The sequence below is a fragment of the Dermacentor variabilis genome, chromosome 11, assembly GCF_050947875.1.
Source record: "Dermacentor variabilis isolate Ectoservices chromosome 11, ASM5094787v1, whole genome shotgun sequence".
In the NCBI taxonomy this organism is placed as follows: domain Eukaryota; kingdom Metazoa; phylum Arthropoda; class Arachnida; order Ixodida; family Ixodidae; genus Dermacentor; species Dermacentor variabilis.
This window is the reverse complement of record NC_134578.1, coordinates 52,348,746-52,366,885: the sequence shown is the minus strand read 5'-3', so window position 1 is coordinate 52,366,885 and position 18,140 is coordinate 52,348,746. Positions and strand designations below refer to the sequence as shown.

Below are 18,140 nucleotides of genomic sequence, written 5' to 3'. Positions count from 1 at the left end.
TTGCAGTGCATGCAAATGGACGTGGAGAGGCAAAGCAGAAGGTGGGTCTAAAAATTAATCTGCAGAAAACTAAAGTAATGTTTAACAGTCTCAGAACAGAACAACAATTTACAATAGGTAGCGAGGCACTGGAAGTGGTAAGGGAATACATCTACTTTGGACAGGTAGTGACCACGGATCCAGATCATGAGAATGAAATAATCGGAAGAATAAGAATGGTATGGGGTGTGTTTGGCAGGCATTCTCAGAACATGAATAGCAGGTTGCCATTATCCCTCAAGAGAAAAGTGTATGACCAGCTGTGTCTTACCAGTACTCACGTACGGGGCAGAAACCTGGAGGCCTACGAAAAAGGTTCTGCTTTGAGTACGACGCAACAAGCTATGGAAACAAGAATGATGGGTGTAGCGCTAAGGGATAAGAAAAGAGCAGATTGGGGTGAGGGAACAAATGCGAGTTAATTACATATCTTAGTTGAAACCAAGAAAAGAAATGGAGGGGGGGGCATGGGCAGGACATGTAATGAGGAGGGAAGATAACCGATGGTCATTAAGGGTTACTGACTGGATTCCAAGGGAAGGGGAGTGTAGCAGGGGGCGGCAGAAAGTTAGGTGGGCGGATGAGATTAAGAAGTTTGCAGGGAGAACATGGCCACAAGCAGTAGATGACCGTGGTAGTTGTAGAAGTATGGGATAGGTCTTTGGCCTGCAGTGGGCGTAACCAGGCTGATGATGATGATGATGATGATGATTATGATGATGATAAATCTACTTTGTTTTCAGGAACCGCCTTGAGAAATGTGACGTCAATGCAAACATTTTTTGACCTGCTCCTATTATTCTATTAAACATACCACACTGTCTAGTTGTGTGGGGTACCACAACAAAAACTGACATGAAAAGTATACATGTGTTCCAACAAAGGGTATTACGTATTATCGAAGGTGTGCCATACCATTGTCACACAGTTTCAATGTTGAAAAAGCAACAAATCCTGAATATTGGTAATATACTAGAAAAGAAAATAGCTACTCTAATATATAACCAAAGATTATCTGATCCATCTTCATTCGTAAATAAATACCGTCGGAGAGAACACTGCCTCGACTTGGGACATACGTTTTATAAAAATGAAAAGCTCCTCACAAAACTACGGCACCCAGAAGCTTGATTACTTAAAACCAGATTTCTTACGCAAACACCCTAATGCATTGTCCATTATCGAAAGAAGCACTTCTGTCCACTACCTGTAAAGAAAGTATGCATATGTACCTATTATCAGTTGAGTAGGGACGAACTATGTAGGCAAATGGTCACATTTGTTGTACTGCATTGTTGTGGTCATGTTGTCAATGTTGTTCATTATATCGTCTAGTGTTATTATAGTTACTCAAAAAGTCATCATATTTTACATATATTTTGTATCCTTGCGTTTATATGTGGTTTACACTACTTTTTTAACTTTCTTAAACTACGAATTGCCGTTTTTTACTACATCCCTATTGAAAATTTGCCCGATGCTGGGCATAGTGGAATCCATCATCCATCATCATGGTGGATTATGGTAGTGGGTGGCATGCTGGGTGACGGGTGGCATGGTGGGTGCTGGGTGACATGGTGGGTGACGGGTGGCACGGTGGGTGCTGGGCGGCATGGTGGTTGCTGGGCACGGCGGGTGCTGGGCAGCATGGTGGTTGCTGGGCACAGTGGGTGCTGGGCGGCACGGTGGGTGACGGGTGGCACGGTGGGCACTGGGTTGGATATCATCGTGGGCGCAGCACGTCAAAGGCAAGTTGTGTGATGAATTGAAGGAGCAGCCATTGCCATTCGGAAGCTCATGACGGGTTATCTTTATGTGATGTTGAGTCTTGTGAAGTGTACAGTCTGTATATACATGTTGCCAAGATGCGGCTATTTTCATGCCATAACAAATCAATATGTAAAGCACCATACTACGTAGCATATCATCACACTTTATTGAAAAAGCATCACTGGACTTGTACTGTATTTACTTTTCCACTCGCTTGCTCTGGCGTCCTGCTTGTGTAAAAGAGAGCTCCAAAGGTGCTTTCGCAGGGAAGCAAGGTGGTTCTCCGGATGTGGTGCAGGTGGCATCATTGGATGGTCACTTATGTATTTCGCCAGGCAGTCCAAAAGGAGAGTGCAATAAATATATAAGTAAATTGTTTTTCCAATGATTTCTAGCAATAAGTGAATGAAGGAAATCTGCTCTTATCACTTCAAAAAAAGTTTCAGATAACAAAATGCAGCAAATGTTACACACAAACATGCTACCCAATGCGCAAAGCCAGATCAGGTTTATTTGCAGTCAGAATACATACACATGCATCACATTGTTTTGCAGATTCACATGGGATTTTTGTATGTTTTTTGCCAAAGCCACGCCTCTTCTCATCTGGAGGTTGGCTTAACTGCAAAATTTAGACACATGGGAGCTGTACTCAAAGCCTTATGGGGTGGATATTTGGCTTCTGATTTTGCATAATTTGTCTGCTCTTCAACCACCCAAATACCTGTCAAATTCAGAGAGCCACAATTTGGCTACACTGTCTCTAACGCATGCAGGGGAGCTGCAAGGTGCAAGCTGTCTGATTTGTCCATTCTGTCATTTGTTAGCTTTACTTGTTGCTCGTGCAGTTGGTGAGGAAGTCGTAACTTTAGCATTTGCCATATAGGCATAAAAGATTTCATGTAAAAGCTGTATAATGGCTGGCTTGCAAGCTTTATTTAGCTGCAAATGATGGCAACTAATGTTTTAAAGTGAAGCTTTCTTTGCCTCTTCTCCCAACATTACGGGCGCTGCAGCTGCTATGGTCTTGTCATGCGTGCCGTTGGATTTCTTGCAACATTACTAGATGGCGCTCACCTCTGCACATCCTGACCGGCGCTGCTGCCCCAGCATTTCACCGTTAGTGTGTATTGCGCGTGCTGTGCTGGTTTTAATTTCTATGCGAGAAAAATGCAGCTGCTGGGCTGTGATAGTGTAAACATTAGAATCGTCCTTTGTCTGAAGAGAGCGCTTTGAGCTGGAATCTCAACAGTGTGTTGGCCATGTATGTAGAAGGAGCCCATTAACACGCGCCAGCAAGGCGTGCACTCGACGTCGAGGACACCCAGACTTGAAAGAAGTGTCACACAGAACAGGAGCGTCTTCGCTACGCAGCGAAATGTAGTGCAGACCGCGAATTTATGTATACATTGTATACATACAATTACAATAGCTAATTGAAGTATGCACAGCCTCATAATTCAATTAAAGTTTAATATTTCTGCCATGATGCGGTGCGCCATGTGAGGCAATGACAACGCTCCATTCCTTCTCAGAGATTATGAACAATGACTCGCAACAACGCCTCAAGCAAACACATCTCCCTGTGTGTTCTGTGGGCTATGCAGACAAACAGAAGTGGTGCATGCAAGGTAATGCTTAACATCAACTCGCCACTTTCGTATTGGACTAAACACTGAAAAAATTACAAACTTGCCACTAACATCACCGTTAATTATTGTCAATCAAAGCAAACAATGTGTGCTTCGTGTACATCGATTCTCACAGTGCATGGCATCTGCCATTTTTTTTCTACTTTTCAATCTCCATATTGCTACTTTGCTAAGGTAACCTACATGTTCAATGTAAAAAAAGCCCAAAGAAGCATCTTAACGTAATACAGAGCAATCTTTCATGCTCGTCTGTTTAAAAAAAACATATTTATGTAGGAAATGAAATCTTCGGCTGAGTGTTGATGCGACTACAAGAGTACCTGGTACTTTGATCCATAAAACAATTGAATCTTGGCAGAAGAATGCCAGTTACAGCCACACTATACAGTCCTTTCTAATCCAGGCTGGCGGAAAGCACTGGAATTCCGCATGATGCCCAGCACCTTGCTTTTCTTGGCACCGACAAGAGGCATGAAAATTTTAGGATGCTTTGCGTAGAACAAGATCAGCTATGCAGATCAGAGCGTACATGCGACTAATGTTCGAGGTGCTTTCTTTGTGTAGCAGTTCTTTCCTCATTCTTATGCTTAAATAAAATGAGATCACTGAAAGTATGCCGAAAGTGCTGATAGGCCATGTCTTACAAGCTTCAATAATCAGAACATCTAAAATCAAGAAAGCGGCTGACAGATGGAATAGCACACAGTGGTATGAAGGTTATAAACATGGATGAGGTGCCTCAGAAAGGCTGACCAACTTTTGAGCTATCTTCGTCAAAAGTGGCCTGGTCAGCCTTGCCATGTTAGTTTTAAAGGACTAGTAGGGTGACATCACGTGCAGTTGTTGTCAGTGGCAGCTGGTTGTAAAGGGAGAGACTTTAAAGAGAATGAGCGCTGTCGTCTGACGTCTGTAAGCATGGTTCCTAAGACGAGGGCACAAGACCGTGAGAATAGGAAGGCGGCGAGAAAAGAAACAAAAGAAAAGGAGAAAAAAAGAGATGCCAAGAGGCAAAAAAAGAAAGACAAGAAAAAGAAGGGCATGGGAGCGTGTTAAGGAAGTGAGGGGTTAGGGAGCATTCAGGAGTGTCATTGGCGGCATCTTTCTGCCGTTTTAGAAGAACTGGTCAGGCGGTCAGTGTGCGAGTAACAAAAAAGACCCCAAAAGATATCAGTTGAAAGAATGACTTGAGTAGCGTAGCAGAAACGCGTCGGGTAATGTTGAAGAAATTAAGATGGCGACAAGGAGTCTGGGATGCAATGTATGTGGTAGCTGGCAGGCAGAGGCATGGTGTTTTAGGGATGTCAGCCTCAGTAGCTCAACGCAGGTGTCGTCACAGTGGTATATAGAGCTGGTGATACCCTGTGTGACTGATGCGCAGAAAAACGTATCCTGGCATCTGGGATTTTGGATTGTGGTGGTGAGGGTGTTCAAAAAATATGATAGAAAACAGACAAAAGGGGGGAACTGAAAGTGGAATAACAAATAGGAGGGTTACATGAGCAAAAGCGGGCGGAGGCAGGTGTACATGGGAAAAGGGGTCATACAGTTGATATAAACATTAAAACACGAAAGAATATATTAAATTGAGTAGTAAGCAGGTAAAAATTAGAAACGGTGGAATAGGTGAGGTTAAGAATTAAGTTTAGCTGGTGGCACAATGTGTTTTGCGCCTTGGTTGATGACATGAGGCTTTCCGATTGAAGTTACAGCTTTAAAGTTTTTAAAGATTCTAAGTTGCTGTGTTAAATTGATTCCCATTGGATGTAGGCATTTAAACTTGTGTATGAGGTATGATTCCAGATATTTCCTCTAGCGAGGTGAGCGGAAATTTGTAGTCTATAGAGCCTTGCTTTGTCACATATGACATGTTCATTGAAGTGGCTGGCTACTCCTTTAGGTAAATTGTTTTGTATCTGCGCGGTGACCGTTCAGTCTTTTATGATTTTTTTGTCCTGTCTCACCTATGTATTATTTGCTACAAGTGGCACATTCTAGACAGTAGACTACATTGCTTGATGTGCAGATGAAACTCGAAGTTACGTTGTTTGAGTAATTTGATGCTGTACTTATTACTGTAGTAGTAGATTAAATATGTTTGCATGTAGAGCACCCGGGTGGCCACAGGGACTGGTTCCTAACTTCGTTGTTGTTTTTAGTTTGGCACATACAAGAATATCCTTAATATTATAGTGTTACATCTCAAGACTACTCTGGGCAGAGCGGGAAAAATCTTGTTTCTGGTTGCTGGTGAGAATTGGGTAGTATTTATTGAGGATGTTGTTCATGTTTGGGAGTGTGAGAATTTAGTAGTAAGAAGAGGCGCTGTTCTTGTGATCCTAGGGTGGGGCTTGAGCACGTCGGCTCAGTCAAGTTTGGTTGCATCGGTGCAGGCTTTCTGAAGGGCACTCTTAGGGTGGTTCCCGTTTGATAGGGTTTCTTTAGGGTGATCAAGTCTATCTATGTAGTCTTGGTTTTCAACACACATGTGACGTAGCCATGTGCTTGGCCTTTAAAGATGCCTTCTTTGCAATGTGGCTTGATGGTGGCTTGTATATTCTAGGTACTGTTGTTTGTCAAAAGGTTTCCATACAGCATTGTCATTAGTGTCCCAGTGTCAATGTATATTGTTTAGTCCAGAAAGTTTATGCGCTCCACTGAAGATTTTGATGCGAATTTTATTGTTGGCTGAAAAGAATTTAGAAATCCTACATATTTATCTAGGCTGTCTTGACCATGTCACCATATTATGAATATGTCGTCTATGTATCGTAGGTATGTGCGGGGCCTGTCAGTGCAGCGCAATAGGAAGTCTGTAGAATCCCCATAAATATGTTCGCATAAATATGTTTTCCCATGTACATCTGCTTCCGCCCGCTTTTGCTCATGCCACCCTCTTATTTGTTATTCCAATTTCAGTTCACCCCCATATTTGTCTGTTCTTTATTCTATTTTTTCGAAACACCCTCACCAACATATTCCAAAATCCCAGGCGCCAGGATACCTTCTTCGGTGCTTCAGCCACACAGGGTATCGCCACTTCTGCATACCGCTGTGACGACACCTACGTTGAGCTACTGGGACTAACGTCCCTAGAAAGACCGTGCCGCTGCCTTCCAGCTACCCTATGCACTGCATTCCAGACTCCTTGCTGCCATCTTAACTCCTTCTAAATTATCCGACGCATTGCTGCTATGCTACTCAAGTCATTCTTTCAACTAATGTCTTTTCGGGTTGTTTTTGTTACTCGAGCACTGACCGCCTCACCGGCTCCTTTAAAGCCACAAGAACATGCTGCCAAAGACACCCCTGAATGCTCCCTAACCTCTTGCTTCCCTAACACCTTCCTATGCCCTTCTTTTTCTTTTCTTGTTCTTTCTTTCCCTGTTGGTCTCTTTTTTTCTCCTTTTCTCCCCGCCTTCCCACTCCCACTATTGTTCCTACGTCTTAGGAATCATGCTTACAGACATCAGGTGACCGCGCTCATTCTCCTTCAAGTCTCTCCCTTTACAACCAGCCACTCCCGACAACTGCATGTGACGTCACTCTACTAACACTTTAAAACCAACATGCCGAGGATGACGAGGCAGCCTTTGAGAAGATAGGTCCTCCTAACGAAACGTTGGCCACCCTTTCCGAGGCACTTTATCCCTGTTTATAACTTTTACATCCCAATAATCAGAATAGTGTTTTGAAATTGCATGGCTGTGAATGCTGCAGATTGTAAAGCAGCACATCAGTTGACCACAGTCAACACTTTGGACGGCAGTAGTTTAAAAAGCTTCTTTTAGACCATACAATTTGCCAAGCTGTGTCGGAACCCAATTTTCTTGAGAAGCATTATTTCAAAAAAGTGAAATGAAAGCTGCAGCGTGAAAAGCTACAATAACGCATGCCAAGTCTACATTAGAAATTTCAAAGACAATGAGGTGCTTAAATGTTCACTTCTGTTAAGACAATGAGCAGCAGGTGAATGCAAGCTATCAAGGTCCTGTCAAAATTAACCGCTCGTGTAGCCACCCGACTTTCTTGATTGTTTTTAATTGAAACTGATTATGGGGGAAACTTTGTGGGCGTTTTTCGCCGGAAACCCATATCCCGAAATTATCTTGTGCTGTTTTTCATACCCACAGAGACATTTAAATTGTGTGTCGAGACACAGTGCATATACAGCAGAAGAAAAAGGTATAATATATAGGCACTTGCCTCATTCTTGCTTTGGCATTTCTTGTCGCTCTGTATACATCATGTAATGCTAACTCATTCAGATAACTTGTAGATATGCAGTTATGTTTCTCAAATGAGGTGACTGTTGACTTACTCTTCAAAGCAGCCACTTTCTCCGGTATTGCCGGAAGCTTCCAAGATGCGCGGCACATTGTCCGGCAGGCCTGTCCAGTCAGGCTGCTTTCACCTGCTTGCACTGGTGTCCACAGGTGCCATGCCACCTCTAATGGGCACTTTCCGTCGGAAGCAGACTTGAATATGTAATGCCACTTGTTGAGTGGCATCACAAATCCCACACCAATCTGTACCTGCAACAGATATGAAGTGTTTTTTTCCTGAGCAGTATTCTTAACACTAAAACGCACTTGTATAAAACAATATGATATAGGTTAATTAGATCCGTCAATTTCTGATGCAACTCTATAATTTCCTATTTCTGCCCCTCGAACAAGTTTAAAGAAAACTGGGGTAAAACCCAACCTCACCAAGAAATTCATTTTTGTGTAAAGGATTAAACTAATAAAATTTTCCCATTTTAAGGGCAGCAAACACTCATATTTCGTACAGTCTAACCTTGCAATAATGAAATTAACAGAGAAAGCGAAACAATTGATTCAAATAGGCGCACCGCCATGCAGAGAACAGTGCAAGAACGAGTGACGTCAAGGCCTCCACGATTGCAGTGTCACACGGAGAACAGTGCAGCACGTTACCTAGAGACCTACGCGCGCCAGTCTCCAAAATCCACCACCATCACACACTACATGGCCTTGTTCTAAAGAACATTGGAGACATGCCTTGAAAGTAAGATTACCCTTGCATGGTTGAAAACAAGTGAATTCCCTTGTGGGCTCTGAAAACCACTCGCACCACTCACTCATCTCAGCAGTTATATTTTCGTCATGACTAAACTGCAGCGACGAATGCGCCAAGTTCCGTCACAACTTCAAACTTCAGAACTCAGTGTGCACGCTCCTTTTACTGCGACCAGGTTTAAAATGTTTGTTGTAACAGTACAGCGCTAGTACAGCGGCAGCGGAATTCTCTTTAGGGACAATTGCACCTTCTACATCTTTTTGTAGGTTTTTGCGCAATATGTGCGTTGCTGTTTTTTGTCATTAAGCCCTTCAGTTGATGTCTAGCGCCCGTTCAGACTGTGTCTCTTTGTGTGTGTGTGTGCCCTTGCACTTGTCATGATGTCCAAGTTCAGCTACCACCAACTAGAACTAACTTTTGCATTAATCAGAAGTACATATTAGCACGCTTTATAAAAAGCCAAAGGATTAGCACTATGCTGACCGGAAATGAGAAATGGTAAAAATATTCTGGCTGAAAACAACATTTCATGTTTATCAACACTGACGGGCAAGTAATTAAGAAAGTTGGTGTACGTTAATGTTTACCTTTTGAGTGATACAAGGGACAGAAAGAAGACAACAAGACACAAAAGCTACCAATTCAACATTAATTTTGGTGCAAAAATTTAAGATAATATTTATACTGCGTGTGCCCGTGCACTGCACAAGCGATCTTTTAAGACAAAGGGCACAAGTTGCAATACAAATGTACAAAATCATGATAAACAGTACTTGCATAAAAAGAGAACAAATAAGCACGGAGTGATCACTATTCCGTGTCATTTAGAGAGTATTCCTCTTTGTAATGCAATCATAATGAGCACTGGCTGACAGATGTCCCTCTTTTTTAAATGGTATGCCTCAGTGATATTGTTGATCAATCGGTTGCCTTAAGTAAACAAAAGAGATGAACAATCTAAATCTGGCGTACATCACCAGTTGTGTCAATGCATTGTCAAGTGGGACGAGCATGCTTGTCCCTTGAGTGAATAATGGTGCTCTCCTGGGCACATGCTTATACAGCGGCCAGTCTGCCCCATGTACAAGACCGTCTATTCTTAGTACGAAGATGGTGCAGAGTGGCCGAACTCCGCGGATTGCCAGCGCGCATTGCATGGCTGTGCAACGGAGCTAAGCGGCGCAGGCGCACAGGGGCTTAGAGGTGGGACTTCATGTCATGTGTCATCCGCTAAAGCATGGCGTGCTCCCGCACTTTAGCAGATGACACGAAGCTCCACATCCCCCCTGCGCCATGCACGCTGGCACTCCGCGGGGCGTGGTCACGCTGAGTCGTGTTCGTGCCAAGAGTTGACGACCCTGTGAATTTGACCAAACATACACATGAACAGAGGCATAGAATACACTACTAATGACGGACACAAGACATATTTAGTGGTAATTTATACAAATCTCCTTTCCCTGGACGCCTTTCTCAATGCGCTTGTGGAATGCTATGCACACATATTTCGAGAGAAAAAATAAAGTAGGCAGGTATGCCGCACAGTCCACAAGTGAACTGAGAAAAGCGAGCAGGCAAGTGAGGTACGCTTGGTTAAACATACCACGAAATATGTCTAGTGTGTGTTAGGGGCAGTGTACTGCATTCCAATGTTAGGAAGCTGACAGGCCAGGAACTAAATATGTACCAAAGAAATCACCACATTTTACCGAGAAGACCGGCATGCTCGTCTGACTTGGCCGTGCATTGCCGCGATAGGGCTTTAGGCCAGATTAAATTAGTTTATCTGTTTCCACCCACGGTGAAAAACTGACAAGAGAAATCAGAGAGGCATACCACAAGACGTGTGAGCAAGCCCCCATTATGAATGCATGAAAAAAGGCGTCCTTTCTAGATGACAAGGGATAGAAATTAGTCTGACTATTCACCTTTTTTTACGCAAATACTGTTTATTGTGATTTTTTGCCTTTGTATTACAACTCACATTTTCCTTCTGAAGGAACTTGTGCACAATATAAGCACACATTCAGTGTTATTTTTATTCCTTCTATCAAAATATTCAGTCATCACTGGTCATGTTGTATGGTCTCCCTTCCTTCACTGTGTAAATTTTGTCCTCAAGTTATATGAACTGACTTGCAAACTCAAAACGACACTACAAATTTCACCTAGAGGATACGGCTGGTTCTCAGAAAATGCACCAATACGGCGACAGGTGTCTGTTGGCACACTGTAGCAATAATGGGTGGAAGCTACCTTTGACATTGCTGCAATACATCAGTTGTCACATGGCTACAACCCTTAAGAAACAACAGAAATGTAAGTGCACAGCAAAAACAAGCAGGTTCATCAACCACAAATTTGACTTCAGCAGCCAGAACATAGACAGTTTCATGTAGCTAAAGCATTAGCTAATATGTGGAAAATACATGCACAAGCACCCTTAGCTTGAGATACCTGCATACCAACATAAAACCATGAGTTGCAGTGCATATGATGCTTGTTCTTGACACTAGTATTTTGTGAAAAATACTTTTTGGATTACGTACCATGCTTTCAATTCATTTGCCCAGTAATCAAAGGCTTTTGACAGCATTACACTTTGTACTTGCTAGTTGAAAATATTCTCACGTGAACAGCACCAAGCAGAATAAATAGAAAACTGCCCACTGTGCTAACCAAATATGTGGAGAGACCCAAAGTAATAGAATTATTTCTGGACCGCTGTAGACTTAGAGCTTGTTGGCTGATAGTCACTATTAAAATTACACCACTGCCAAGCAGATGTTCTGTGTGGTGCTGTTGAAATCAAGTTGAGCAATGAGCAACATAGCAATAACCAGCAAATGCTTTAGCAATAGCGAGCAGGCAATCTTGCATGTGCAAAACTGCATGCTTATTTAATGATAGTGCATCAATAGACTGAACTATGTACCAACTATGTGGTCTATGCAGTATAGACAAAGTCGAAAACGATGCAACTGGACACAGACTCTGCCACAATGCCTACTTGCATGAATGGGTATAGCTTAAGAAGAATATAAATAAATGTAGAGAAAGAAAGCAAGCTTACTAGAAAACTCTTCACTGCTGTAGTACTTACAGCACAGTGAATACTGGCCTTCATTTACCATTTAAAGAAATTCAAGCTCGTGTCTATTGTTCTGGGAACTTGAGAAATAATTGTGAAAAAATGGAGAAGGTTGGGCTAGTTGGCGTTGACACAGCTCCTGTGACATAGTTACTAGCACAAACAAGGCGTACGGAATAAAGGTCGGACTAGCCAAAGCGGTAGACTTCAACTGACAAGCTTTATTCAGAAGAAACATGCAAACAGGCCACCGCATGCTCAGTTAATGTGGAGACAGATGTATAAACGAATGTGCCACATAGGGGATAACGAAATGCACATAGAAGCTGATAAGCATCCACAAGAAGCCATTACAAAGCATTCACCAGATTTTTCTGAAGACACAACACTTATTTATTAGCTGGTACCAGTGATGGAGTGCTTATGCATTCATCAGCAGCTTTCGAAATGCAAAACACATCAAACATTTCCCTATATAACTGCCTGGCAAACTGACTGAGCACTTGTGTGCTATGAAAACATGGGGAGCACTTATGAATACTTTAACAGTGATCAGCCAAGTAGCCAGCGCCTGTGAGAGCATTTACAGCATTCCGGTACTCCCCAAGCCACTCATTCAGGCACCTGTTTGTTCAATATACCACTTTCCACAGGGAAGTGCAATGTAGCATACCACCACTACATTTCAGTTAACAAAGCAGGTGACATGCTCCTTAGTGCATGTACTTTGACGCCTGGCAATGTTTACCAACTTGCATATTCTTGTGAGCATTAGCGGTGCTGAAAAAATGCCTACACCAAACTTGTTCGCCACCTTTCTTCTAGGCGGTGGGACACCCTGTGTATGTATGGCAGAGCTGCACGGCTACCACTGGGACATGCGTTACTGCACGTCCAGTGGGCAATGTGGTAGTGCTAATGACTTTCTTGTGCTGGCTTTGCTGTTAAAAACATTGTGGGTGTTCAGTAGGACTCAAGTTCACACATGAGTTGCCAGAAGATGATCACCTGCAATCATTCGATATTCGTATAATTTTAAATCATACTTTCCTTATTATATATACTCTCGTAGAAAAACGAAGCCCTTGCTCGACTACCGTTTGGCATACTCCATGTTAAAGGATGCATAGCTCCTAGCTGCCCGAGAGCTGTTCTGGTTAAATCTTGTGCACCAGGTTTCCTGCAGCGCTCAGCAACAAGCGAGCCATTTATGTAGGGCCGGGTATCTCGTTAACACCTTGGTGTCAACTACTGGGAGCCTCATTAAAGAGGTAAAAACAGATCTGGCAGCTGCTCGGTGCAATAACGCACGTGCCAGTGGGCGCCCTGTGGCTGTGCCATCTGTACATGGGGTGTCCCACCACCTAAACAATGTGGCAAACCAGTGCAGTGTAGGTGTTTTCTTCAGCGCCACTAGAGCTCGCAAGAATGTGCAAGTTGGTAAGCAACGCCGGAAATCAGGGTACATGCACTAAGGAGCATGTCACCCACTTTTTTAACTGCAATGTGGGGGTGGTATACAAGATTTCACTTCCCTGTAGAAAGTGCTGTATTGGACAAAAGGGCAGGTTCTTGAATGAGAGGCTTAGGGAGCACCGGAACGCTGTAAACACTCTAGCAGGCACTGCCCATTTGGCTGACCACTGCTGAAGATGTGCTCGTAAATGCTACCTGTGTTTTCAAAACAAGCAAGTGCTCAGACGGTTTGGCAGGCAGTTAGATAAGGAAATATTTGGTGTTTGGCATTTCAAAGGCTGATGATGAATGTGTAAGCACTCCTTCACTGGAACTCACTGATAAAGGAGTGTTTGTTGTACCTTGAGAAGAACCTGCTGAATGCTTTTTAATGGTTTGTTGTGGGCAGTATTGGCTTTGTTGCGCATTTGGTTTCCTCCCATGTGGAACATTTATTTATGCATATTTCTGCAGATATTTTTGAGCATAAGGTGGGGCCTCATTGCGTGTTTTCTGAATAAAGCTTGTAAGTTGAAGTCTAGTGCACTGTCTTGTCCAACTTTTTTCAATTAGTCTTGTTCGTGCAAGTAAACCTCACAATAATTGTAATACCAATGTTAAACAATGGTAAGCATGCTGCATGCTTAGACCTGTGACATATTTGGCCCATTACACTTTTAATCCTTACGTGTGCAGAAACTGCACAAGCGTGTAGCCTAAACGAAAAAAAAAGTGGATATAAAAGGTGTAACACAGGAAAGTTTCAAATCAATAAAACAAAATAACAAGAGGTAGATATAATGTGTACTAAGCAAAATAAAATGTAACGTGCAGCCAAGTGATTGATGCAAGAAAAAATAAACCTCAAGACAAGTTAGGTCTAGTTTTAAAGTGAACAAGGTAATGTGTACATAATGTCTACAGACACAAATAAGCAGCAAGTTGAATAAAGTTGAGCAGATATTTAGCCCATTTAGTAAGCACTGCTGAGTAATATGTCCATAAACTTATTGACGAATGATACCGAGATCCTACTTTTGCAAACACATACACTTCAGTCATACCTGACCAGACCATCCGATTACACACAGTGCTGCTGCAGCCATAGCTCCTCCCTGACTTGGACACTGTTGTTGGTCACGGCCTTGCCCCTGCAAGATAGGTTCTGTGTTAACTTATAGCAGTGGCACTTTAAAGAAGTCATTGTGAACACATGCAAGGAGCACAGAAAAAGTCACAAAAACAATGTTTGCACCACTGCAGGGTGGGAACAGAGCACAAGGTCAAAGTTACTGATGAATATTGTGATAATAGGGACCTTTTCATGACAATAAAATTTTTAAGACCTACAGCTACAGTACATTACAAACAAATGTTTGTTTGCGTAACAATTCATTTTTTTTTCTATCAGTTAAGCAACTTTCCCTTGTCATCTCTAGTTATGTCAAAGTTATGTCAAAACACCTTGTCTCAAAACGTAAGCTGTAGTAGTAGCAAGCCGTAATTGCTTAAATTTTTTTGCCCGAACCCTATGAGGGAGATTTTGTGCGCGACGGCTTTGAGCGAGCAAACGGGCCGTCGCGCGAACATATCGCTCGTTCTTTGTCGCCTGGTTCTGGAAATCTAGAATTCGTCGCTCGTCGCCCAGAAGTGCTATGAGCGAACAGACAATAGCGCGAAGCCGGAATTGTACATCAGTCGAGTACTACCGCTTGTTGCACGGAACAAGCAAACGACTATTTTGATACGTGCAAGGTTAAGAACCTACTGCAAGACTTTAAAGAAATGTTTTACGCTGCTCCTTTGAGTAAAACACAGCAAACTAAATTAATAAATCACACTTTTGGCGCGTATTTGCTGCCCTCATACCGGCAACACCGGGGAGACGGCTCTCAATGTCGTCGCTCGCATAGGGTACGACTTGTATGGAACGAGCTAGCGCGACACCCATCTACATCGCGTCTCTGTAGCGCGCAAGACCGCTCGCATGGGGTACGACTTGTAGGGAACGAGCGAGCGCGACAACCATCTACATCGCGTCGCTGTCGCGCGCAAGATCACTTGCATGGTGTTTATACTTTTTCCCAATAACTGCTCACAAACCAACAACCGCGTAAACAGACATTATTTTCAACCTCGAAGCATAAGTAAGAGAGGAAACGTCATTGCAGTAAGAATAGGTAAAGAGGCAGATGAGTCTTTATTATCCAACTTTAGCAGAAAAGTGGCAGCTCGCGCAAATGAGGACTGTTGCCGAACCTAATCCCTCTCACCGGAAGGAAGCGCTCACCAAGACTTTCAATTTAGCATTAAGCCAATAAACTTGCGCAAGCAAATTATGTCAACCAACGATCAGCAAGCATCGGCACAGTCAATGTCGTCGCGGGAGTTCGATTTCTTACGCTCGCAAGGCACTCTAGGCACACACGAGAAGCAAGCACAGCATGCGTGTACTCACCTTTTAAATGGTACGATGTGGTCGAAAAGCGCCCTCCAAGTTGCCGGAGCTGCAAAGTTATTCCCGCATACATGCAGTTGCGTAGTGGACGACCTGCGGAACGCTAATAATGCGCATCATTTCTTTGCGGCGCCCACCGAACTCTCCACAACCACCACGGACAAAGGGAACGCACTCCATGGCATGAAAATCGTTGGTCCACGTTTGCCTGGCGCACGACGCATACCGCGAGTTTGCAGCGAAACACAAGCTATCTTCTGGCACTTTTGTGCACGCGAACTATGTCACAATTCATTACAGCAAACGCAAAAACACGATCAAACAAACACATCGTAGCAACTCGTACGACCGACAGCACATGTAAACAAGAGAACAAGATTGGTGGATGGATACTACGAGCAACCACTTTGAAACGGGGTGGTGGGTGGCGCCACCTGTGAAATTGGGAGTTTGGTTGGCCTCCGCTATGACTAAAATAATAACCAGCACACACTCGCTTTGTGCCTTGTTGCGCCCAACTGCATATAGATGTTGCAATACATAAACAACCATCGCACAGTTTATATTATTCGCTATACCCTATTGCAAAAACCAGCGCCACTGGGACCCAGTGCGCCAGATTATGGGCCCAGTACAGCGCGCTGGACGCTGGGGCGCTGGGAAAGCGCGGCGTACTGGGAGGCACTGGCTACTCATGCGAAAAACAGCTCTAGCGTGTTAAATATGCGGTGCCTGGACACCGTATATATTTTTTTGAACACAGAAAGCAAGAAAGAGCGCTTTAGCGCAATAAAAGAAAAGAAAAAAGAACGTAAAAAATAAAACTGCTCGACAAGGATTCGAACGTCCGACCTACAGATCCCAAGCCCATCATTTTACCACTACGCCACACCATCACACGAAAATGCGCGGATAATTTGCCATGTCAAAGCCGAGAAGCACTTTGTTTGGCAGCGATACGTCTCGTACATACGTGGTTGATGCGCTATCGCCCAGCAACTAGAACTCACGCCTGTACCAGAAATAAAAAGTTGCTGTCCGTATTCAGCAGTATGCTTGGAAGTGCCACACCATCGATTTTCGCTTGCGATTGCTATTTTGACTACCCGCGCCGAGATCGCTCCCCACCGAAGCTTAGGCCTAGCGAATCCGCCGAGTCCGTCCTCTTGGCGTGTCTAGGCGCAGGAATCAAGAAATCTAACACGGATAAATCACTCTATATTTCAGCTTTCGCATCGATGTTCTTAAATAAACGATTTTTTCATGTCTACAGTGCCAGCACAAGAAGCGGTGACTGCAGATGTGACGCGTCATAAACACAGGTATGTGTGCTATCGCCGAAGGCTCCCAGCACTAGTCCGCGCTTCTCTGACGAAGATCTATGACTAGACATGCGTGTTGACTGAAAGGCATCACTGAACTAAGGAAACAGTGCATATCCTTTGCGTGAAGAACAAGAAATGGCTATCGAAATCGGCAGTAACAGGCCACACACCATCCCGGGTCGGCGGTTCATTTAGGACTTCTTTTCGAAATTAAAATAGCAATCGCAAGTGAAAATCGATGGCGTGGCACTTCCAAGCATGCTGAATGCGGACAGCAACTTTTTCTTTCTGGTACAGACGTGAGTTTTAGTTGCTGGGCGATAGCGCATCAACCATGTGTATACGAGACGTAGCTCTGCGGAACAAACTGCTTCTCGGCTTTGACATGCCAAATTATCCTCGCATTTCCGTCTGATGTGTGGCGTAGTGGTAAAGTGACGGGCTTGGAATCTGCAGGTCAGACGTTCGAATCCTTGTCGGAGCAGTTTTATTTTTACGTTTCTTTTCTTGTTTTTTTTATTGCACTAAAGCACTCTTTCTTGCTTTCTGTATTCAAAAAAATATATACGGTGTCCAGGCACCGCATATTTAACGCGCTAGAGCTGTTTTTCGCACGAGTAGCCAGTGCCTCCCAGTACGCCGCGCCTTCCCAGCGCCCCAGCGTCCAGCGCGCTGCACTGGGCCCATAATCCGGCGCACTGGGTCCCAGTGGCGCTGGTTTTTGCAATAGGGATACTTTAGCGCAGAAAGAAATTCTATGACGTGTTTTCGATTTCCAGGAGCTTCCGTCGCATGCGGGCAGTAAAAAGATGGCCTTCGAGATTCGCGTATGCCATTCTTAGGAAGCCTTCTCTGGGCTGTAATTTGAAGAAATATATATAAAAAGGTTTAGTAAACAAGAAAAAAAAAAGTGTGGAAAGTGAGGGGGTGGAGCCCCTAGCCCAGAACTCCTCTGGCTTGTGCGGTCCGCCGTGCCTGGTCGAGGCTGGCGAGCCAAGTCTCCCATTGCTCCCTTCCGGAAAGTTTGCCGCCTACTTTCAGCAGTTTTGAAGCCCATCCATGCCCACCCACGACGCCTTGCGCTACTGCCCGTGCAACCTGCGCCGTCACTTCGTTTTAAACGACTGGTTGCTTTCGTCACCCTCTACTGTAGCAATAGAAATTGTTGACATGATCTCGGAGGTACACGTCCAGTGTGCGATGTTTCCGTGCGCGTTGTAACTTATTCAGTCAGAAAGCATCAAATCTACGAGAATTAATCGCTCGTGTGGCGCGGGTTACACCCGTGTCATCTGCATTGCTTTCGTTTT

General features: G+C 43.8%; 1 long non-coding RNA gene across 1 annotated transcript; it reads right to left on the bottom strand.

Annotated features, from left to right (window-relative positions):
• Positions 1 to 7,761: 7,761 nt before the first annotated feature.
• On the bottom strand, positions 7,762 to 15,879 carry LOC142564354 (uncharacterized). The gene is made up of 3 exons (XR_012824565.1): positions 15,506 to 15,879; positions 14,112 to 14,198; positions 7,762 to 7,993 (listed from the first exon to the last, which is right to left on the bottom strand). It is a non-coding gene; the product is annotated as an uncharacterized LOC142564354 (long non-coding RNA).
• Positions 15,880 to 18,140: the final 2,261 nt, after the last annotated feature.